Source organism: Schistocerca americana, chromosome 7, assembly GCF_021461395.2.
Source record: "Schistocerca americana isolate TAMUIC-IGC-003095 chromosome 7, iqSchAmer2.1, whole genome shotgun sequence".
Taxonomy (NCBI): domain Eukaryota; kingdom Metazoa; phylum Arthropoda; class Insecta; order Orthoptera; family Acrididae; genus Schistocerca; species Schistocerca americana.
Genome location: NC_060125.1, coordinates 100,467,591 through 100,493,298, shown reverse-complemented (window position 1 = coordinate 100,493,298; position 25,708 = coordinate 100,467,591).

Genomic DNA, 25,708 nt, shown 5'->3' with positions numbered 1-25,708 from the left:
CGTCAAGCTGCCGTCACCCAGCACAAACAGCCGGTGTTCTCAGTACCTTAATACATCGAGCGCATGTAATATCGGATGATTAAAACCTCCACGCAAAATTAGAACACTTGGAGAAGGTTTTTAAAGAGAATGGCTACACTTCACGCCAAATAAGGAAGTCCATGCGCAACTGTCATAACAAGAAGCAACACACTGAAAACGCTGAGGGCGACTATAAATCAACTACGTTCCTTCCATACGACGGGAATGTGTCGTCGGAAATAGGCAGATTACTGAAGAAACATAAAATCAAGGTTATCTTCCGTCCACCAGCAAAGAACCGGGCCCTGCTTGGATCCGTTAAAGACGATTTACAACTGAAGAAAGCAGGCGTCTACAAAATTCCCTGTGAATGTGGCTCTGCATATACTGGCCAGACGATAAGAACTGTCCATGAACGATGTACAGAACATGAAAGATACACCCGTCTGCGGCAACCGTCAAAATCGGCAGTAGCAGAGCACTGTATTTCTTTGGGACATTCATTGGAACACAATGGAACAAAAATTTTAGCACCGGTTTCCGGATTTTGGGATTCCGTAATCAAAGAATCAGTGGAAATACGTCTTGCGAATAATCTTATAAATCGTGAAAACGGCTTTCAGCTGGATAAAAATTGGAATCCTGTTATTAAAATCATACAATCACAGTGGAATCGACGGCGTCATTCAATACTCAATTACTAGATGATCTTTTACTTTCACCACCGAGGGCAGCACGTACAACTCGGCTATGCCGCGCATGCCAACACCTGACGCATGCGCTGTAAGATGCCAGTACATTTCGCGTGTGCGAGATTCGGCATAAATACCGCGACTGCACCTGGACCCTTCAGTAGTTGTGGACTCACCTGATGATGGCTGGACGTCTCTGGGCCGAAATACCGTGGCAGAATGTCGACGGGATCCGGCTGCATACCCGGAAATTATTAGAGGAAGAAATACGCCGGGAAAATTTCAGAAGTCACATCAATTACATTGTTGTTTGGGAAGATGAAGTCCATGAATGGCTGTAGATGATCTCCAAGTAGCCGAACATAACCATTTGCAGTCAGTGAACGGTTCAGTTGGACCAGAGGACCCAGTCCATTCCATGTCAACACAACCCACATCATTATGGAGCCACCACCAACTTGCACAGAGCTGGCTGACAACTTGGGTCCGTAGCTCGGTGGTGTCTACGCCACACTCGAAACCTACCGTCAGCTCTTTATCAACTGAAATCGGGACTCATCTGATCAGACCACGGTTTTCCAATCGTCTTGGGTCCAAATTTCATCGCAGTATCCTACCGGATACGTTCGTCGTGCGTTACACATTCATTGCTGAGGTTATTTCACGCACAGTTGCTTGTCTGTTAACACTGACAACTTACGCAAGCGCCGCTCCTCTTGGTCGTTAAATGAAGGCCGTAGGCCACCGCATTGACCGGGGTGAGAGGTAGTGCACATTCTCGACACACTCTTGACACTGCGGATCTCGGAATATTGAACCGCCTGACGATTTCCGAAATGGAGTGTCCGATGCGTCTACCTCCAACTACCATTCCGCGTTCAAAGTCTGTAAATTTCCGTAGTGCGGCTTTCGCACGTCTTTTGTCACCTCAGTGTAGTGCAGTTCAGGGCATTCAAGTTTGTCGCGTGTAGAAAAAACATTACAATAAGACCTAGCTTTTACAGTTTTTAAAACACATTTCAATCAAAATTAACATTTTGGTTACACTGAATGAGCAGAACAATCAAAATTTCTAGCTATGCAGATGGAAAGACCTTGTTCAGGATCTAGTTAAAAAAACTCAGTGCTGCTATATTTAGCATTAGAACAGTTTCTCCAACGCGAAAATTACTCTACCTTTGCTGACTTTCATTAGCTTATGACACTCGGCATTATATTCCGGGGTAACTCTTCCCATTCACTAAGGGTTTATTAGGCTGGGAAACGGCCAGTTCGAGCAATTTATGGTGTAAGTTCACGATCTCTTATCGACCCTTGTTCATGATTCTGCAAATTATGACATTGGCCTCTCATTATTTATTTTCTTTAATATTGTTTGTTGTTAACAATATGAGCTTATTCCCAAGAATTAACAGCTTTCGCTCGGTCAATACTAGCCGGAAATGCAATCTGCATTAGGATCGCACTTCCTTGACTTTTGTGCTGAAAGTATTCTAGCGCATCCATTTTCCGTAAGCTACCACAGGAATTAAAATATCTTAGCAGTAATCCGCGCACTTTCAATGGTTCAAATGGCTCTAAGCACTATGGGACTTAACATTTGAGGTCATTAGTCCCCTAGACGTAGAACTACTTAAGCCTAACTAACCTAAGGACATCACACACCTCCATGCCCGAGGCAGGATTCGAATCTGCGACCGTAGCAACAGCGCGGTTCCGGACTGAAGCGCCTAGAACCGCTCGGCCACAGTGGCCTGCCCCCGCACTTTCAAGTCAAAGCAGAGGAATTTCGTCATGGCTCTCACATATTGTGTTGGCGAGTTCCTGGAAAAAAAATAAAAGCGTGTTATATTATTGATTTTGCCAATAGGTGCTGCCAATAGACAGCTTGTCGTCTGCACAGGATTAGTGTAAATTTTATTTTGTTTATTGTTAATTCTTCTCATGTTAATTTCACTTACACATTCGTTACCTGACCGTTTCTCAGTTTCGTCCTTGATGTAAAGAAAAGTGCATACATAAATAAACAAAAATATAGTATGTTGCTTTTTGTCTACTGCAAGGTGTGCTGCAGGCACATGCTACTTTCCTCTCCAGTGGCTTTATGGGTTTCCTACAGTTTGAAAACACGTATTCATCGTGCAGAATGTGATACTGGGTGGCCAAAATGCATCTGTGGATGCAGGATGTCCACGCTCCTTTGTGGAAGTACAATGGGTCAATATGGAGCATGACAAAAAGTCTAGAATCAAGGTACATGATAACTAGATATACCCTGGTCCTATGAGCCAAAAGGAACATATTCACCTGTAACTCAAGAGTGTCAGACTACAATTAAATCAGGTAGCTACACCCGTCCAGGGATAAGCTGAGAATCCACTAGAACGCAGCTGTCATAAAGGCATAAATACGTGCGAAAATACTCAGGTTACGTATATGTAAGCGCCTAGCGGGGGTATTTATAAACACGTAATATTTCTTTAGTTTGATCAGACATAGTATAACTAAACAATAGTTTACATTAACATTGCAGTAAATTAGTGCCAAATAATAGTGACAAACCTGGTAGTGACTCGATCCACTAACAAGAAATTATAGTGTGACAGGAGATGAAAACCTGTTTCGAAGTCTCAGAGTGTCGTAACCGGAATCTGCTCGTAACTTGTCAGGTGTTTCTGAACAACCGCATATGCAGAGAAGAGTAGTTTGCCTCCCACAGAGAAAGAATCAATTTGTTTGAAATTCTTCGTGGTGGAAAGACAAAAACGACTCGAAATTATCGCTGATGCTATATCGGGAATTTGTTTTATTAACAATAAGTGTTAAAGATTTCATTCATATAGAATGTCTCTTTTATGTTGACCTCCGCAAATAACTTTTTGACTACAACAAAGTAAAAAATGTATCAAGCAAATATTGTTTATCTTCAAGGGGAAGATACGAATAGCAGTGCGCCTTTTTTTTTAATACTATCCTATATTTTGTATTCGGTAACTCATTTCCGCTCCTCCAGATCTGATGGAAAACGTGTCACAGTGTGCCACTCACATAAACATAACTGAATTAAAAATGTGACACAAAATTGGCTTTAACTCTGCTGTACTAGCGCACACTGCACGTATCCAGAGCAATGTGACTCCTCCACTTGCTGGAGTTAACAGTAAACAAATGGGAATACAGGGAAAACGCACACCGGTCAGTCAGTCAATTTTTGCATTCGAAGGTTTGTGTGAGTAGATGGAGGTGCTATCTATTGAGAATGAACACTGATCAGCCAGGACGTTACGACCACATGCCTAGTAGCCGGAATGACACAGGTAACAGCGGCGACGCGTCGTACCATGGAAGCAATGAGGCTTAAGTAGGTCGCTGGAGGGGGTTGCACACATCATCTAATTACCGTAAATTCCGGGAGAGGAGGGAGGGGGGGGGGGGAGGGTGATGAGCTCTGCCGCTGCGTTCAATCACATCCCAGACGTGTTCTATCGGGCTCAGATCAAGCGAGCTCGGGTGCCAACACATCAGCTGAACTCGCCACTGTGTTCCTCGAACTGCTCCATCACAGTCCTGGCCGCGTGACACGGCGCATTATCTTTTTGAAAAATGCCACTGCCGTCGAGAAACTTGACACGGTCTGCAACCAGTGTGCGATACTCGTTGGCCGTCATGGCGCCTTGCAGGAGCTCCACTGGGCTCGTGGATGGCCACGTGATTGTTCCTCACAAGACAATGGAGTCGCCGCCAGATTGTACTCGTCCCGCAGAACAGGTATCGAGGCGCTGTTCTCCTGGAAGACGACGGATTCGCGCTCGCCTATCGGCATGGTGAAGCAGGTGTCATCAGACAACGCAATGCTCTGCCACTGCGCCACCCGTCCAGTGTCCATTTCAGTGGTAGTTGCCGACGTCGTGTTGTTAACGTTGACGGGTGCATTGGTCGTCGGCCGGGGAAGCCCATAGTTAGGAGTTCAAATGGTTCAAATGGCTCTGAGCACTATGGGACTCAACTGCTGAGGTCATTAGTCCCCTAGAACTTAGAACTAGTTAAACCTAACTAACCTAAGGACATCACAAACATCCATGCCCGAGGCAGGATTCGAACCTGCCACCGTAGCGGTCTTGCGGTTCCAGACTGCAGCACCTTTAACCGCACGGCCACTTCGGCCGGCATTGTTAGGAGTGTTCAGTGTACTCTGCCCATAATTAAAGTCTGATGTTAGTTCCGCCACAGTTCGTCGCCTCTCCTGCTTTATCAGTCTGCCCATCCCACAACGTGCGACACTTGTAATTGGGATTGGCCGCCCCAAACCCACGACGTCTGGACGTGGTTTCACGTCGGTTTCGTCACGTGTTGAAGGCACTCGCCACAGCACTCCTCGAACTCGCGACAAGTTGTGCAGTTTCCGAAATACAAGTGGCGAGTGTGCGGGCCGTCACAGTCTGCCCTCGGTCAAACTGAGATCGACCACGCGCCTTCTACATTCTACATGCCGACAGCACGCTCGCTGATACTGCATGCAACGTGCTTGCGTCTGACTACATCTACATCTACATCCATACTCCGCAAGCCGCCTGACGGTGTGTGGCGGAGGGTACCTTGAGTACCTCTATCGGTTCTCCCTTCTATTCCAGTCTCGCATTGTTCATGGAAACAAGGATTGTCGGTATGCTTCTGTGTGGGCTCTAATCTCTCTGATTTTATCCTCATGGTCTCTTCGCGAGATATACACAGGAGGGAGCAATATACTGCTTCACTCCTCGGTGAAGGTATGTTCTCGAAACTTCAACAAAAGCCCGTACCGAGCTACTGAGCGCCTCTCCTGCAGTGTCTTCCACTGGAGTTTATCTATCATCTCCGTAACGCTTTCGCGATTACTAAATGATCCTGTAACGAAACGTGTTGCTCTCCGTTGGATCTTCTCTATCTCTTCTATCAACCCTATCTGGTACGAATCCCACACTGGTGAGCAATATTCAAGCAGTGGGCGAACAAGCGTACTGTAACCTACTTCCTTTGTTTTCGGATTGCATTTCCTTAGGATTCTTCCAATGAATCTCAGTCTGGCATCTGATTTACCGACGATCAACTTTATATGATCATTCCATTTTAAATCACTCCTAATACCTACTTCCAGATAATTCACGGAATCAACTGCTTCCAGTTGCTGACCTGCTATATTGTTGCTAAATGATAAAGGATCTTTCTTTCTATATATTCGCAGCACATTACACTTGTCTACATTGAGATTCAATTGCCATTCCCTGCACCATGCGTCAATTCGTTGCAGATCCTCCTGCATTTCCGTACATTTTTCCATTGTTACAACCTCTCGATATACCATAGCATCATCCGCGAGAAGCCTCAGTGAACTTCCGATGTCATCCACAAGGTCTTGTATGTATATTGTGAATAGCTACGGTCCTACGACACTCGCCTGCGGCACACCTGAAATCACTCTTACTCCGGGAGGCTTCTCTCTATTGAGAACGACATGCTGCGTTCTGTTACCTAGGAACTCTTCAATCCAATCACACAGTTGGACTGATAGTCCATATGCTCTTACTTTGTCCATTAAACGCCTGTGGGGAACTGTATCGAACGCCTCACGGAAGTCAAGAAACACGGTATCTACCTGGGAACCCGTGTCTATGGCCCTCTGAGTCTAGTGGACGTATAGCGCGAGCTGGGTTTCACACGACCCTCATTCCTCGCGAGAAGACGCTGCTGTCGCCTGGATCGATTTATATCGATAGTAGGTCGTTGGTCATAATATTCTGGCTCGTCAGTGACAGTCAGCAGAACTGTAACGACCGGTGTGTAGTTTCTTTGTTTGTGTTTCCATTCGTTTAACGTCAACTCCAGCAAGTTACTCTCCTTATGTTACTCTGCATCCTGCATTGTGCGCTACTACAGAAGATGAAAGTCTGTTTTTTGTTTACGTGGATGCCACACTTTGATAAGGTTCAAATGGCTCTGAGCACTATGGAACTTAACATATATGGTCATCAGTCCCCTAGAACTTAGAACTACTTAAACCTAACTAACCTAAGGACATCACACAACACCCAGTCATCACGAGGCAGAGAAAATCCCTGACCCCGCCGGGAATCGAACCCGGGAACCCGGACGTGGGAAGCGAGAACGCTACCGCACGACCACGAGCTGCGGACCCTGTGATAAGTTTTTGAGCAGGTCTTGAGCAGTAATTTTGTTTCCGGACAAAATGTTATTTGGGATGGTGACGATAAGCGAGATATCTTGCACAAAAGCGGAACTGCGAGTTCTAGTGAAGGAAACATGTTTTTGCCTGCACTGAAGGCTGCAGTCAAAACAAGCAGCAGTCGTGAACGTGGGCACGTCGCAGACCGAGTGAGTTTACTGCAGGAGTAGGACAGGGAAGAAAAAGTATCTCTGAATCACGCCATTGAGAGGATCTGCTACCACTTGGTTTCCATAGCAACGGCCATTAACAGACTCGTTAAAGCAGGGAAGGTAACGATTTTCGCCAATTCAGCTGTCTGTGCAGAAGAAAACTTCAAGTAACGGTGATGCCGCTGGCCTGCTGTGGAATTTTTCATCACATTTATTGGCGTAGAGCAGTCGCGAGCACATATCGCGTAACTGCATTTGTTATTAAACACACAGTTTTAAAACGATATATACGTAAACAGTATTGTAAACTTTAAAGTCAGTACCGCCATTTAAAATACGACCGTATGCCATCTTAGGCCCTGTATAATATTAAAACACTTGATAATGGCACTTTAAAGCCGAAATCATGATCGTGTAAATGTAACACTGCAAATAAAAATCACTCGAATGGCCGGACTGCCTTTAGAGAAATATATTATGACTGTGGCCCCAGATTATGAAAAAATTAATATTGTAAACGATTTTATGATTTTATTTAAATCTCAGCTCTTGGAGGCAGCCAAATATGTACCAGAATAATGTGATATTAAAGCACTTAAAATACATTAACTGTGTTGTAACTACCATCATCATCTTCCTTTCAGGAATTACGCTATAACCTGTTCACATATAAAATATTTCTTATATTTTCCGAGGTCTTCCAATATCTCTCGTCCCGTTTGGTTGGCTCGTAGCTCAGGATCTTTTGAGAAAATCTGCAAATGCCATTCTCATGAGATTTTGTCATTAATTTTCACAGTACTATTGAATTTTTTCTTTCTTGTTGAAAATATTTATTTTTGTTATGATACCTTCAGGTCTAATCATATCTCTTCTTGTGCAGCTCTTCGTCCTCCTTAAGAACTTCATCTACGCTGTTTGAATTTTATTTTCTAATTTTTTTTGGTGGTAACACAGCTACCACAGGATGACATAGGACCACCATCAGTTTATAGAATTTCGTGATGGTGGCATTTTGTTCTTTAAGACTCAATATTCTGTTAATGGTACGACAGACACAATGAAATTTGTGTATTTTATTTTCAAATGGCAAAAAAATGGCTCTGGGCACTATGGGACTTAACTTATGAGGTCATCAGTCGCCTAGAACTTAGAACTACTTAAACCTAACTAACCTAAGGACATCACACACATCCATGCCCGAGGCAGGATTCGAACCTGCGACCGTAGCGGTCGCGCGGTTCCGGGCCACTCCGGCCGGCTTACATTAGTTGTGTTTGCCTTTCTTGAAGAGAGACGTTACTTTTGCGGTGTACCAAGGCTCTTGCGTCATGCAATTCCTCCAGCATTCATTTATTAATTGTAAAAGTCTTTAATCTAGTGATAAACCTCCATATTAATTAATTCGACATTTTTCCATTTATTCTTCATGCCTTTCAAAACGTTATGCAGCTCTTCCTTAGGAATTAGGTCTGCTGTATTTATTGTGACTATTTTAACTTTACTGAGATAGCGACGAATTTTTAAAATGAAGTGGAGTAAAAATTGTGGTGGGGTGGCGGTTGGATCGTGCGCTCCCAACAATTTCTAAAACTGACAAAAAAAAAAACTGCGCTCATAGTTATTCCAGCACAGTATGTCGCACATAGCAATACCTGTCCCTGTAATATTGTCCGGTTGCTGGAAACAGTCCTCCTTACGTTAATAGACCAGCGTCATTCCTTCATGCTACTTCTTTTCTTTCTGTTTATGACCTGGTATCACCTGTTTACGCCCATTTTTTACATCGCTGTAAGCCTGCATTTGCAGTAACTGCTTTCGACGGCAAGACAACGGCTGTATAAAAACAGGCAATATTGTTAGAATGGCACAAATACTGGCTCGGAACACCACCTGCAAGTTATTTAAGGAGCCATAAACAACTGTTATCGTACGTATGTTGACGTTTAGCGCCTCATCAGTTAGATTTCCAGCAATGACACACAGTGTGTAATGTCGGGGGCGCCTGGCGGCCATTTCTCGACCGCATTCGATTTCGACTGAAAACTTCTGTTTTCTTCCAAGCTGTATTCTCTCCATATAATCGTTGTGTGGTATCAGTATTATGTAATTCGTGTTGAAAAACACCTAGAATGGTACTTCTGTAATTTTCTCTACGTTAAAGCCAGTTCTTCTAGATTCCTTGTTGGCCCAGACTTATTTGGGAGTCAACAGCAGACAATGCCCTCGGCGCCACCCCTCCCTCTTTCAAAAGATGGCCGATCCAATACTGCCATTTCACAAAAAGAGAAACCACATGTTTTGATAAAAGCGGTAGCGTCATCTTTTAAGTTATTTAATGACTAAAATGTTAATAACATAGTAAGAAATTTCACTGGTAAATCAAGCAGTGATATCTTATCTTAATTTACATTAAATCAGTAAGAACCAGTGAGCCAGTGCACCTCCTATTCTTTAAAGGAGCGAACTCGCGTGTGTAAAACAGCCAGTTCTTCACGCATCTCAAAAATAATGACGTCATATCTCCTGGAATGTGTGCCGTATAACGATATAATGTTACGAGGACGTTCAGCGGTAGACGTGGGCCACGGTCCGCACGATGTGCTGCGGATGTTTGAGTCAGTAGTAGGGAAGTAATAAATTAAAACTTCATGCGAGGAGATGCTCAAGTTCAACTACATGAACAGCGGACATGCAGTAAGCGGTACACCGTTCTCCTTTAATTATTTTGTGGGTTTTGGGGGAGGGAGTGCCAGCAAGGAAAAGTTTTGAAAAGGTTTCAGATTACATACAAAATTTGTGGAAGTCTCTAAATGCACTCATAGTCAAATACTGCATGAATATATAGTCTGGGTAACTTGTGCGCCGTGGTTACCGCAGTCTCAAGATATACCACAGCTATTAACAGGAGTAAGATAGAAGAAATAACTCTGAGCACCGCCTGTCCAGTTGAAGTTGTCGCACGTTGGCTGTGCTTAGATTGCGTCACAGAGGCAGGAAGTGTCTGCGACAACTAATGCGATGTATAGGTGCACCTCTGTTACGCGTGTTGTCTTCCGTAGCTGAGTGATCAGCGGGGTTAACTGTCAGACAGAGGACCTGGGTTCGATTTCCGGTGCCGCCAGGGATTTATCATTGGAAGACTCGAACGGGCTGCACTCAACCTGGACTGAGGAGCCACTTGATCGAGTCGTAGCGGCTACAGGTCACGAAAACTGACGACCGCCGGGAGAGCGGTGTGCTGCCCCACGTCCTCCCATACTGCATCCAGTGATAGCACTGGCGGAGGATGACACGGCGGTCGGTCGGTGCCTGTCGACGTAGAGTTTCCGTTACGCCTAAAGCAATTTCTACCAAGCTGGGCGCATGCGCGACTTGAAACGTGACATTAAAAAAAATTACTGTCGCGGTAAGACCCTGTTACGGCTGAAAGTGAGGGTAAAAAGGGGTGATTAAAAGCATAACTCGCGGTCGCCTGGAGCAATTTCAAACAAATTTGGTGTGCACAGGACAAACACACAATTCACTTGATTATGTTTTTATTAACTCGTTCCTTTTGTCAGTTTGTCAACGGCCTTGCCGCAGTGGGTACACCGGTTCCCGTCAGATCACCGAAGTTAAGCGCTGTCTGGCGTGGCCGGCACTCGGATGGGTGACCATCCAGGCCGCCATGCGCTGTTGCCATTTTTCGGGGTGCACTCAGCCTCGTGATGCCAATTGAGGAGCTACTCGACCGAATAGTAGCGGCTCCGGTCAAAGAAAACCATCACAACGACCGGGAGTGCAGTGTCCTGACCACACGCCCCTCCTATCCAAATCCTCAGTGAGGATGACACGGCGGTCGGATGGTCCCGATGGGCCACTTGTGGCCTGAAGTGCAGTGAATGCTTTGTCAGTTTGGTACAGATTTTGTAATTGATTATAAACTAACCTTCCACTCAGCTAGAGACTTGGAACTTTCAACACAGCTGTGAACTGGATGACAATGCAGTATTAACTCGTTTTCTTGTGTGGTGTGTGGCCCAGTGTACTTGATTTACCGCTGTCGTTTGCCAATAAACTGTAGAATTGAAACTTTCAGAAGAGCTTAGAACTGGATGACAGTGCAATGTGAAGTGGCTCCCTTGTCTGGTTCGTGGCAGTGGGTACTTCGTACACCACTATCACTTTCCCCCTTTCCCCATTCCAATCGTGAGTTGTTCACAGGAATTGGTGGTAAGCCTCTGTGCGAGCTCGAATCTGTCAAATTTTTACCGTCACTGTCGTTTCGCGAGACATACGTAGGAGGATTCGTGTGAAGCTAAATTGAAATAAACCTGACATTTACTACATCTCTCTGTTGTAATCTAATCGAGATGTCTGAAATCGATTGAAACACACAGTGTTGTGCACGCCTGCGTACAGGGCGGTAAGGAGAGATAGGCTACAGAGTGCTGCGGCGACTGTCGTAGGAAAACTGGACTGGAGCAGAAATGATAAGCGAAAAAGTTAACACAGTAAACAGACTATTTACATAACTTACATTTCCGCAAGAGAGCGAATACTCAATACAAATTTACAGCAAGAAGTAGAGTCCAGCAATCACAATGTCAACAAGGATGAGACTCGCTGTACCGGGCACGAAGTGTGGTGTCAGTGTGATGAGGCGCACAGCGCGAGTGGGCTGATGGGCGCGCTCGAAGTACGGAGCTGCTACTGGAGGCGTGGTGGCTCTGCGGGCGCGCAACACTGCCTCCGCCACACTCCTCGCGGCTGCTATCCGCGTCACACGGAAACTTGCTATGACGCCCGTGGAGTGTTCTCGATACGTGATACCACACACACAACTAATAAGCGGAAAATAATTACTTAAATAAAGAACTGTTTAATACAACACGTTTTTGAAACAAACTGAAACGTATCAAATAGTTTCTCCTGTCTCCAATCACATGAACAGATAATTCTGAAACTATGTTTTTGTGAATTTTTAATAGCTACGAAAATACTTCTAATGAAAAACGAGTGGCGCAAGTATTTTGCCGCGCGGGATTAGCCGAGCGGTCTAAGCGCTGCACTCATGGACTGTTCGGCTGGTCCCGGTGGAGGTTCGAGTCCTCCCTCGGGCATGGGTGTGTGTGTGTTTGTCCTTAGCATAATTTAGGTTAAGTAGTGTGTAAGCTTAGGGACTGATGACCTTAGCAGTTAAGTCCCATAAGATTTCACACACATTTGAACATTTTGAGCAAGTAATATATAACTGACGCATGAATGGTTCACCTCCTAACCATTATTTTTCGTTATGAATCTTATAATATTTTCGTAGTTACCCTACTGCCCATTAAAATTGCTACACCACGAAGATGACGTGATACACACGCGAAATTTAACCGACAAGAAGAAGATGCTGTGATATGAAAATGATTAACTTTTCAGAGCATTCACACAAGGTTGGCGCCGGTGGAGACACCTACAACGTGCTGCCATGAGGAAAGTTTCCAACCGATTTCTCATACACAAACAGCAGTTGAGCGGCGTTGCCTGGTGAGTAGTTCTAGTGATGCCTCGTGTAAGGAGGAGAAACGCGTACCATCACGTTTCCGACTTTGATATAGGTCGGATTGTAGCCTATTGCGATTGCGGTTTATCGTATCGCGACATTGCTGCTCACGTTGGTCGAGATCCAATGACTGTTAGCAGAATATGGAATCGGTGGGTTCAGGAGGGTAATACGGAACGCCGTGCTGGATCCCAACGGCCACGTATCACTAGCAGTCGAGATGACAGGCATCTTATCCGCATGGCTGTAACGGACCGTGCAGCTACGTCTCGATCCCTGAGTCAACAGATGGGGACGATTGCAAGACAACAATCAGCTGCACGAACAGTTCGACGACGTTTGCAGCAGCATGGACTATCACCTCGGAGACCATGGCTGCGGTTACCCTTGACGCCGCATCACAGACAGGAGCGCCTGCGATGGTGTACTCAACGACGAACCTGGGTGCACGAATGGCAAAACGTCATTTTTTCGGATGAATCCAGGTCCTGTTTACAGCATCATCATGAATGCATCCGTGTTTGGCGATATCGCTGTGAACGCACATTGGAAGCGTGTATTCGTCATCACCTTACTCGCGTATCATCCGGAGTGATAGTATGGGGTGCCATTGGTCACCTCTTGTTCGCATTAACGGCACTTTGAACAGTGGAAGTGGCTCTACCCTTCATTCGATCCCTGCGAAACCCTACATTTCAGCAGGATAATGCACGACCGCATGTTGCAGGTCCTGTACGAGCCGTTCTGGATACAGAAAATGTTCGACTGCTGCCGTGGCCAGCACATTCTCCAGATCTCTCACCAACTGAAAACGTCTGGTGAATGGTGGCCGAGCAACTGGCTCGTCACAATACGCCAGTCACTACTCTTGATGAACTATGGTACCGTGTTGAAGCTGCATGGGCAGCTGTACCTGTACACGTCATCCAAGCTCTGTTTGGCTCAGTGCCCAGGCGTATCAGGACCGTTATTACGGCCAGAGTTGGTTGTTCTGGGTACTGATTTCTCACCAGTAATGTATAAAATATCTATAATCAGAACCAACTATATCAGATTACGAATCCATATGGGACTATGAGAAACTATTTTACACTTTTTAAGTCCTGTATAACAACATGTTGTATTATAATTTTACGTATTTTTATTTTAATAATTATTTTCCGTTCATTTTTATGCAGCAAATATGTACAGCTTCTACCGCTGTTAGAAAAGACAGTGTAGTGGCAAATAACTTGCATTTACATCCTCTATAATTCATAATAACGTTACTGTATCTCTGTGTAACGTAACAACTCTTCCTCCTCACTTTCCACCAAGTTGCGTTGCTAGCGTAGAGTAGCAGGTAACAATGTTAAATGACGTAAAGGAATTCGGGACTGGCAGCGCGTGTTCTTGTATGAGGATGGTAACCAGAGTTGTTGTTTCGACACAGAGTACGCGAAGCTTCCGCCTCGTGCGTCACGCCATCAGACGCTCATGACTCGCTCTTACGCCACCGGCTTAGACGTCCCAACTGGACACCAATTGTCCACCGTTACATGCAGCAATTCTTCCCTCACAGGACATATCGCCAGGATGAACTATATGGCAAATAACTGATGTTCTATAAAAGACAGCACTTCGAGCGCTGCTTTTTCATTGTGGTGTTGAATGATATGCTTCCGACCATTGGGCTGCGTGGTATCGGCTGCAGGAATATAACGGTGATCCATCCGCATCAGGCGAAGCATACAGAGTGGTACAAGACGCCAAAATCAGGAAATGTGTAAGGCGCCGTTGGTGACTGTCTCAGTTCATTAATTTGTGTAGTTAGGTGTACCGTCTTCGATTCGTAACGTTATTAGTCCCTGGTTCCATTCCAACCACTACTTAAATTCTGAATAAAGCTCACCAGCAATGTCAATCGAAGACTTCCAGTGCGAAGACTCATTCTCCTTGCTTGTCAATGAGGGCGGAGGAGCGGACTGAGGTTCAGGGCACTCTCTTGTCCTAGGGGTGGGAAACTGCCTCTAAAGGGCGAAGTTGGAACATCTGAAAACGGAAATGTTAAGGCTCAGTCTAGAAGTAGTGGGGGGTCATTTATCTGAAATGGAAAGAAGACAATTTTTTGCTGATGAGTATAGGGTCCTACCAAAAGCAGCAGAAAATGGCAAAACAGGAATAGGATTCTTCAAAAAATGGTTCAAATGGCTCTGAGCACTATGGGACTCAACATCTGAGATCATCAGTCCCCTAGAACTTAGAACTACTTAAACCTAACTAACCTAAAGACATCATACATATCCATGCACGAGGCAGGATTCGAACCTGCGACCGTAGCAGTCACTCGGTTCCGGACTGAAGTGCCTAGAACCGCACGGCTACCGCGGCCGGCTAGGATTCTTCAAGAATAGGAAGGTAGGGAAGAGAGTGTGTTATGGCGAACAGTTCATACATAGGATTATTCGCATCAGAATCGACAGCAAACCAGCATCAACAACAAACCTTCAGGTATACATGACGACGTCACAAACAGAAGATGAAGAGATAGAGGAAGTATACGAGGATCCTGAATGTGTAAGTCAGTATGAAAAGGGAGAACCTAATAATTATGGATGGTTGGACCCCTTTAGTAGGGCAAGGAATAGAAGGAAGAATGTGGGATCGATGGTAAGAATGACAGAGAATAAACATTACTTGAGTTCTACAATAAATTTCAACCAATAATAACAGATACATTGCACAAAAACAATAAGAAGAGAAGGTATTCGCGGAAAAGATCTTGAGATACGGGAAGATTTCAGCTAGATTACGACATCCGAAATCAGATATTGGATTGTAAGATGTACCCAAGAGCAGTTATACACTCAGATCACAAGTTAGTAATGATAAAGAGTAGAATCGATGTGGGAAGTAGTGAGTACAGAAGTACTAACGAACTATAAGGTGCAATTGAAATTCTCTAAGCCTGTAGATATCGTTATGGTGAATACCGAAATAAGCGGTTCACTTGAAGCGGAATGGACGTCAGTGGAAAAGGAAGTCACAACAGTTGGGCAGGCAAACATAGATCCAAGGAGTGTAACTGTGAAGAAACTTCGGATAACAGAAGAAACACTTCAATTGACAGACGAAAGGAGGAAGTACAAAAATGCTGAGGGAAATTCAGGAATACGGAAATATAGGACAGTTGCGCAGTAAATAAATGTGAAGTGCGGGGAAACCAAGGGAAAATGGCTGCAGGAAAAACTGTTAAGATGTCGAAAAAGAAGTAGTCGTTAAAAGTACTGATCCAGCATGTAGGAGAGCCAAACATCCTTCAGTGAAATTAAAAGAAAAGGCGTCAACATTAGAAGTAAAAGACGAATACGACTACTAAACTCATAGGAGGGAGTGGATAGGTGGAAGCAGCACATTGAGGGCCTCTGCGAGGGCGAGAACTTGTTTGATGAAGCGACAGAAGAAGAAACGGGAGCCAATATTTGCCAGAGCTTAATACAGCTGTGTTAGACTTTCAGATATATAAGACAGGAGGAATACATATTGTTCTTGCGGAATTTCTAAAATCATTGGAAGGGGTGGCAATCAAGAGTCTATTCAAGTTGGTGTGTGGAACTGTGAGACTGGAGATTTGCTATCAGATTTTCGGAAAAATACCGCTCACACTATCCTGAAGCAAGAGCGAGAATTATCACGTAATCAGCTTAACATCTCATGCCTCCAAGTTGCTGGCACGGACAATATACAGTAGAATAGGAATTGAGGGTCTGTTAGATGACAATCAGTTGGCTTTAGAGAAGGTAAAGGACCAGAGAGACAGTTCTGACGTTGCAGTTCATAATGAAAGCAAAACTTAAGTAAAATCAAGATACGTTCAAAGGACTTGTCGACATAGAAAAAGCGTTGGAAGTGTGAGTTATATGGAAATACGCGTAATATACAGAGGAAAAAAATGAGAATTAAGGCTGTATAAATCTCGAGGAGATTTCGTGCTGGACTGTTCTCGCTGACCGCTCTGGAAATTGCGTGACGTGTGTGTGTGGGGCAGTTGCAGGGCGCTGTCTGTCTAACCTAGCCGGCCTTCGGCGTTGGCGGTGTTACGTCGTTGGTGGGCAGGCGCTCTATTAGATAATGCAGCCGCGCGCAACGTGCTTCTCACGGCAGTAGTCAACTTTCTTTGGCCACACCAGTCGCCTGTCTGTGCCCAAATCCGTGGCTGTGGAACACGTAGGGGATGGACAAAATAACGCGAATGCTCAGGTAGTACGCAAAGGTCTGCCTTTGGCAACCAAAACAGCCAGAACGTTTGAGAGTATTGACCCACAGTCAGTTGTTGTCACTGGGATTTTCTATGGTCCCAAGCAGAGAAACTAAATCCATTACAGATGTTGCGAGACGGTAACTAACACTTATTCTTTTGTAAAACACAGATTACGGGGGATGAATAGTTCTCTAGATTAGCGACTGCGGGGAAGGGGGGAGGGAGGTGGGGAGAGCTGTTACTTCATCCTCAAATCGAGCGTAGATACTTGTAGCCGTGAGGGAGATTGTTCTATTGGAAGATTAATCACAGGCCAGCAACAGTGCTTGGGTGATTTACTGGACCGTTGAATGGAAATGGAATGGTTCCTGAAACCTTACCAGACACGTATCCTTTCCGCCGCGCCATAACGCCTTGTAAAAGCGTCGTCACGAACGAACATAACATTACAGATTTCGCGGCCGGAAATATCATGTCCATTATAATTATCCGGGCTGTTATGCCGTGGTCGGTTGATGAATTCAACCGAAAGGAGGAGGACGTCAAATTAAACGGTATATGGATGCCGGTGTTAAAGAAGATGTGTACCACTCGTCCACTACTGGGTGATGGCAACGGCGATCGACGGCGACGGACAGCGGCCAATTGCACTGACGTTTTCAAAACACGTGACGTCACGCCGCGGCGCGGGGGCGCGCGGACACGGAATTTAGCGGCAGTCAGTAGCGAGCCAGTGGGTGTGTTGGACCTTCCATCAAGCTACGGACCCCCTTGAAGATGTCTCCCGCAGTCGGAGACGAAACGTTGGGAATCACCACAGAATTCATCAACCAACCACGGCATAACAGCCCGGATAATTATAATGGACATGATAACATTACAGACACTCGACAACGTTTATACATGTTTGTATGGAGAATGCGGACTACCTTACACTCCCTGACAGGTGCTTACTAACAGAATCAGAAGAAAGCGCTTACACGATATAAAGGGCTCGGATTACGGAAACATGATTAATGTAATCAAATAGCAAGAAATATACTCTAAGCTAGAAAACATATGGACACAATTTACAAACGCAGTGTTCAATTTTATGGCCATACGAGCAGTAAATGACTGTAAATGGACGAAATGGATCTTCAACATCTTTCACTCAAAATAAAAATCAAGAATTCCCCGATAAATGAAAGTCAAAAAAATCTAAATTGTAGAGGAAATGGACATACCGCCAGAAAAATCACGAAGCTAAAACATCTTCAGGACCACTGTAGCGATATTTACGACTTACCTAGAGAAGAAACGCACGACTGGTATCAAATGATCGGATAAACGCCGTGCCTGGCACAGTAAACTGGCGAAAACCGTCCGACACAACGGAAGAAGAAAGAATCATTAATGAGAGCAACTGTACTTAGATTCTATTTTATGTTGTTCATATTCGATCTAAAAATAGTAATCACCGAATGTTGCGCAGACATTCTGGATTATTCATGTCGCTGTGTGATCGTTAATCCAATCGCTTGATTGTGCTTCGCTCTCGGGTATGGGAGGTCTGACGCCACATCTGACAAGTAGGCGTGGGTGGAGAGGAATTTTGTGCTCTTCCTCCGTTGTCCAAGTCTCGATGTTGACAATAATGAAGGATGCAACTACCGACTATTCTCCAATTAATAAACCAGTCCAACTTAAACAGCGTCCTTCCGGTACTTTTTTCTAATCGGTTTCCATACCGTCGTTTGCATCATTAAACGTCAGCATTCCAGTTATTGCTGGTGTTACACCTTCAATTGAATAAAAGTGTCTGGTATCGGTGGTTTACGTTATTGACGTTCAGATCAGGTTTCATTGAAAGCGGGGTTAATACATCAAACGGTATTTTGAATATTTTGCCTTATCACAGAATACTATTAGCGAAGAGGGTCCAGATACGGGGGTCTGTGCTATAGACCACAACTAGCTTTATATGTGTACTTTGAGAGTGTGAACCTTCTATATGGTTTTTTGTAGTTTTAAATCTGTACCAAAGTTTATTTTTGCTGTCGCTTCCATTTCATTCAGAATGTCTTTCAGTTGACTGAGTAAATCTTATCTAACACATATCAACTATAAGCCCAGGTATTTACGGCAGGCACTTCCTTCGTTTCACTCAGTGTAGATCATGCAGTTAATACCATTTCCAATATACAGGGATCCTGTCTTCGCCTACTTTAATCTGGCAAACATGACAGTCAAGAGCTGCTAGGGGATACCCCTTTCCGTCGCAAGCCTGCTTATTCTAGAGGCTCTTGGTGGAAACTGTGGCTTCTTTAAGCTTGCCTGGAAGTTTTTTGAAAAAATAGATAATCTGTAGAGAGTCGCAATCTCTCAAACCATAACTCAGAAAACGATAATACGTGGTAATTACACTACTGGCCATTCCAATTGCTACACCACGAAGATGACGTGCTACAGACTCGAAATTTAACCGTCAGGAAGAAGATGCTGTGATATGCAAATGATTAGCTTTTCAGAGCATTCACACAAGGTTGGCGCCGGTGGCGACACCTAAAACGTGCTGACAAGAGGAAAGTTTCCAACCGATTTCTCATACACAAACAGCAGTTGACCGGCATTGCCTGGTGAAACGTTGTTGTGATGCCTCGTGTAAGGAGGAGAAATGCGTACCATCACGTTTCCCACTTTGATAAAGGTCAGATGTAGCCTATCGCGATTGCGGTTTATGGTATCGCGAGATTGCTGCTCGCGTTGGTCGAGATCCAATGACTGTTAGCAGAATATGGAATCGGTGGGTTCAGGAGGGTAATACGGAACGCCGTGCTGGATCCCAACGACCTCGTATCACTAGCAGTCGAGATGACAGGCATCTTATCCGCATGGCTGTAACGGATCGTGCAGCCACGTCTCGATCCCTGACTCAACAGATGGGGACGATTGCAAGACAACAACCATCTGCACGAACAGTTCCACAACGTTTGCAGCAGCATGGACTATCAGCTCGGAGACCGTGGCTGCGGTTACCCTTGACGTTGCATCACAGACAAGAGCGCCTGCGATGGTGTACTCAACGACGAACCTGGGTGCACTAACGGCAAAACGTCATTTTTTTGGATGAATCCAAGTTCTGTTTACAGCATCATGATGGTCGCACGAGTGTTAGGCGACATCGCGGTGGACGCACATTGGAAGCGTGTATTCGTCATCGGCAGAGTGGCGTATCACCCGGCGTGATGGTATGGGGTGCGATTGGTTACACGTCTCCGTCACGTCTTGTTCGCATTGACGGCACTTTGAAGAGTCGACGTTACACTTCAGATGTGTTACGACCCGTGTTGCAGGTTCTGTACGGGCCTTTCTGGATACAGAAAATGTTCGACTGCTGCCCTGGCAAGCACATTCTCCAGATCTCTCACCAATTGAAAACGTCTGGTCAATGGTGGCCGAGCAACTGGCTCGTCACAATACGCCAGTCACTACTCTTGATGAACTGTGGTATCGTGTTGAAGCTGCATGGGCAGGTGTACCTGTACACGCCATCCAAGCTCTGTTTGACTCAATGCCCAGGCGTATGAAGGCTGTTAATACGGCCAGAGGTGGTTGTTCTGGGTACTGATTTCTCAGGATGTATGCACCCAAATTGCGTGAAAATGTAATCACATGTCAGTTCTAGTATAATATATTTGTCCAATGAATACCCGTTTATCATCTGCATTTCTTCTTCGTGTAGCAATTTTAATGGCCAGTATAATAAGCTGGCGCTTTCTGCTCAACCATTTGTTGGTGCACAGAACAGAAATGAGATTCTGACTTTTCCTGTGGAGACTCAAGTCGTCAGTTTTCTAATTATTTTGGCCCTTCAGATCGTTCTTTTTGCGTATTAATTTCAGACCTACGCAGTATATTATCTTGTAACTGTGTATTCATTCCATTTCTTGTAGTGTACTTTCGACATGTGAAGTACTTTCAGAGGCTTTGCTAATATATATTTCTTTTTATTTTGCAGGTAAGACTTAAGGCAGAAGCAGTATTGTAATGTTGCGGAAGGTGAGTTTAAAATTTTAAGAGGAAATAGTTTCATGCCTCTGACTCAAAGCCCATTCTGGGCTTTCCCGACTTTTTTTTGCGTGAGGACCACACTTTAAACGCAAGGTATTTTAGTGTATTTTACGAGAGCGTGCTGAAAAATAATGCCTCCGAATTTTTTAAGCGGAAATTCTGAAAACTCTGTAAATAAAACAAACATTATTAACAATCTACATCTTTAGTCTTCATGTCCACAAATCTATTTGACAACGTAGTGACCTCGGCGGCGAACACATTTATCCCAAAGAGAGAACAGTTTATCCATACCGTCACTGTAAAATGTTTGACTTCGTTGACGGAGCCACTACCTCACCTCTGCTTGCACGTTTTCATCAGTATAAAACTGAAGTCCTCGAAGGTCTAGTCTGACTTTTGTAAACAGATGAAAATGGGGTGCGGCAAAGACAGGACTGTACGCAGGTGGTCGACGACAGTGAACCGAAGGCGTCTGGCTGTTGCAGGTGTCGCCGCGCTCGTGTGTGTTCATCCAGTGTCATGTTGGAGGAGAGGGTGCTTCATAGCTGGACCAACTCTTCGGATTCGGAACTCGATTACTTCACGCTGTTTCTCACACACCAACACAGTTAATGTTACACATCACCATATTATCCACCACGATCCTAGCGGCAGAGGGCAGAAAATATGAAGAATAAAGATGTGGAATGTTAATAATGTTTGTTTCATTTAAAAAGCTTAAAGAGTTTTCATATAAACGAAACGGGGCATTACGCTTCAGCACCTCCTTGTAAATGTTGATTTCGTAATCATTTGTAGGAATAGAGTGGTACACACAATGACCGCCATATTTTATGCTCTCTTAATCTGTGCTTCTTCTTTTGCTGTATTTATTTATTTATTAATGCCAGTCACAGCTATTTGGTCACGGAAAGAGCACATAGTTTACCAAATGCTAATTAGAAAGTTTCTAAACGAAAGTACGAGGGTCATTCAATAATTAAAGAGACAAATTGGTCTAGGAAAAAAACTGTTAGTAGGGCAAGTTTGGCACTTTTGTGGCTTTAAGTTGGCATCCCTGGCATGAGCCCTGATCAGCTGATGTATCAACATTGTTTTGTTTATAACCTCAAAAATAGACTTCAAGATGGTGACTCCGCTTGAAACATCCACATTAGTTGAACAACGTTCTGTTATTCGTTTTTTACTTGCTGAAGGTAAGAAGTCGTTGAATATATGCTGCAGAATGCTAAAGTTTATGGTGAAGATTGTAAGAATCGTGCAGTTTTTACTAGTGGGTAGAGTGGTTCATAAATGGTCGCGACTCAGTGATTGACAAACCCCGTTCTGGCCAACCAGTTGCAGTTTCAACTCCCTCCCTTGAAAGTCGAATTGATGACACTATTCGTGCCGACCGCCGTGTGACTGTGGAAATGATGGTTGATAAGGTTCAAGTTAGTACTGGTACAGTTCATAACATTATCTCTAACAAACTAAAGTACCGCAAAACATGTGCAACGTGGGTCCCAATGGAATGACGCGGCTAGACAAATTTTAACTTGTGACGAAACTTTGGTTTACTATTATGAGCCAGAATCAAAAAGACAAAGCATCGAGTGGAGGCACACCAATTCACCTGTCAAGAAAAAATTCAGAACCCAAGCATGAGCAGGAAAAGTCATGTTGACGGTGTTTTGGGATGCTCAAGGTCCAGTTTTTTGTGTTTATCTCGGAGAGCAGCGTACAATGAACAGCCAATACTAGTCGGATTTGGTTTTAAACAAGGTGAAGCCAGCCATGAGAGATGTCGTGGATCTGAGAGAAGAAGTGTGATTCTCCAGCAAGACAACGCGCGTCCTCATATTGCTCAACTAACTCGTGAAACCATCGACAAAATGGGCTGGAAATACTGCCTCATACCCCTCACAGTCCTGATTTAGCATTTGTTTGGTGCACTGAAGGAGGCACTACGTGGAAAGAGGTTCTAGGACAACGAGGACGTGAAAAAGTTTGTGGGAAATTGGTTCAAACATCAAGATAAAGAGTTCTTTGCGGCCGCATTAAAAAAGGTCGTAGACAGTTGAGACAAGTGCATAAATGTTCAAGAGGATTTTGTTGAAAAGTAGAAAAAGTATTCTTTTGTAAAAATAAACGCTTTTGTCTCCAGACCAATTTGTCTAATTACTGAACGACCCTCGTATTAATGAAACATGGAAAACTTGTAAGGGACTACACGCATAAATGACAAATTCCAGAGAAAAGTTCTCAATTAATGCCGGAAATTCCCTTGCAGTGTAGGACTTAATCACTAACCAATTATTCAACGTAGGTTTAGATCGATATGATTTTTCACTCCTTTTTTTCAGTTCTGTCGGAAGCCTATTGTAACTGTTAACATGCTGGATAGTGCACATCTTTCCTAAGGAAGTGTTATAAATGCACATGTTTTTCCGTATAGTGTCCAGTGAAGGAAATTGTTCTGAATGAATCAGTATAGTCATGAACAAATCCCATGATGGAGTGTATATGCAGGAATGGCAGAGCCAGAATCCGAGAAATCTCGACGGCTTACGAGCTCTTCGCAACTGACACCGCAGATGAGCCTCCTTTTATGAGCTAATTTATGGCTATTAGCGATGGCTATTGTAATTTCTCTTCCTTAGGAAATCTTTTCTTGCTATTGTCAGTCTACATTTCATACTCTCTTCATTTCTTCCTTCATCAGTCATTTTGCTACCTACATAACAAAACATCCACTGCTCCTATCGTCACATTTCCTAATCTAATTCCAAACTGATTGCATTATCCTTGACTTTTATGTACACTACTGGCCATTAAAATTGCTACACCAAGAAGAAATGCAGATGATAAACGGGTATTCATTGGACAAATATTCTAGAACTGACATATGATTACATTTTCACGCGATTTGGGTGCATAGAGCCTGAGAAATCAGTACCCAGAACAACCACCTCTGGCCGTAATAAGCCTGGGCATTGAGTCAAACAGAGCTTGGGTGGCGTGTACAGGTACAGCTGCCTATGCAGCTTCAACACGATACCACAGTTCATCAAGAGTAGTGACTGGCGTATTGTGACGAGCCAATTTGTCTGCCACCATTGACCAGACGTTTTGAACTGGTGAGAGATCTGGAGAATGTGCTGGCCAGGGCAGCAGTCGACATTTTCTGTATCCAAAAAGGCCCGTCGTACAGGACCTGCAACATGCGGTCATGTATTATCCTGCTGAAAAGTAGGGTTTCGCAAGGATTGAATGAATGGTAGAGCCACTGGTCGTAACATATCTGAAATGTAACATCCACTGTTCAAAGTGCCGTCAATGCGAACAAGAGGTGACCGAGACGTGCAATCAATGACACCCTATACCATCACGGCGGGTGATACGCCAGTATGGGGATGACGAATACACGCTTCCAATGTGCGTCCAACGCAATGTCGCCAAACACCGATGCCACCATCATGATGCTGTAAACAGGACCTGGCTTCATCCGAAAAAATGACGTTTTGCCATTCGTGCACCCAGATTCGTCGTTGAGTACACCATCGCAGGCACTCCTGTCAGTGATGCAGCGTCAAGGGTAACCGCAGCCATGGTCTCCGAGCTGGTAGTCCATGCTGCTGTAAACGTCGTCGAACTGTTCGTGCAGATGGTTGTTGTCTTGGAAACGTCCCCATCCCCATCTGTTGACTCAGGGATCGAGACGTGGCTGCACGATCCGTTACAGCCATGCGGATAAGATGCCTGTCATCTCGACCGCTAGTGATACGAGGTCGTTGGGATCCAGCACGGCGTTCCGTATTACCCCCCTGAACCCACCGATTCCATATTCTGCTAACAGTCATTGGATCTCGACCAACGCGAGCGGCAATGTCGCGATACGATAAACCGCAATCGCGATAGGCTACAATCCGACCTTTATCAAAGTCTGAAACATGATGGTTGGCATTTCTCCTCCTTACACGAGGCATCACAACAACATTTCACCAGACAACGTGGGTCAACTGTTGTTTGTGTATGAGAAATCGGTTGGTAACTTTCCTCATGTCAGCACGTTGTAAGTGTCGCCACCGGTGCCAACCTTGTGTCAATGCTCTGAAAAGCTAATCATTTGCATATCACAGCATCTTCTTCCTGTCGGTTAAATTTCGCGTCTGTAGCTCGTCATCTTCGTGGTGTAGCAATTTTAATGGCCAGTAGTGTTATTTCGTCCTGTAATTTCTTTTCAAGACACTATAAATCCAATTCGTCTCTGACAGAATTACAATATAATCGCCAAACTAAAGTTTCTATTTCCTCTCACACAACTATTATGCCCTTTCCAAATTTCTCCTTGGTTTCCATTACTGCTTGCCCAATATACGCATTGAATGATATGGGGGTATATGCTACAAAACCTGCCCGATTCCGTCCTCTATTAATGCCTCCTTTTCGGTTTCTTCGACTCTTAGAAATACAGTGGGGTTTCTGTACAAGTTGTAGATCACCTTTCGCTCCTTGTAGGGCTATTTTACCTCTCCTGTGTCGGAGAAAATTAGTTCGGCCGGTAAGGGAATCGACACAGATCCTTTTCTGTTTCATTTCCAGCAGTCAGCCTTTTCCTCTGAGATGTGTCTAAGTTCGAGGCTGAGGTGGTCCTCCACGATGCGGACGTGGGACCTCACTTGGCGGCTCGCGCTGCAGCGGGCCCGCCGACGTCGCGTGATGCGCGCCGCGGCGGCGCTCCCTTCACCTGGTCCCCGTGGAATATTCATAGCGAGCGGGCAGTCCGCTCCGCCGTGAATAATGCAGTCC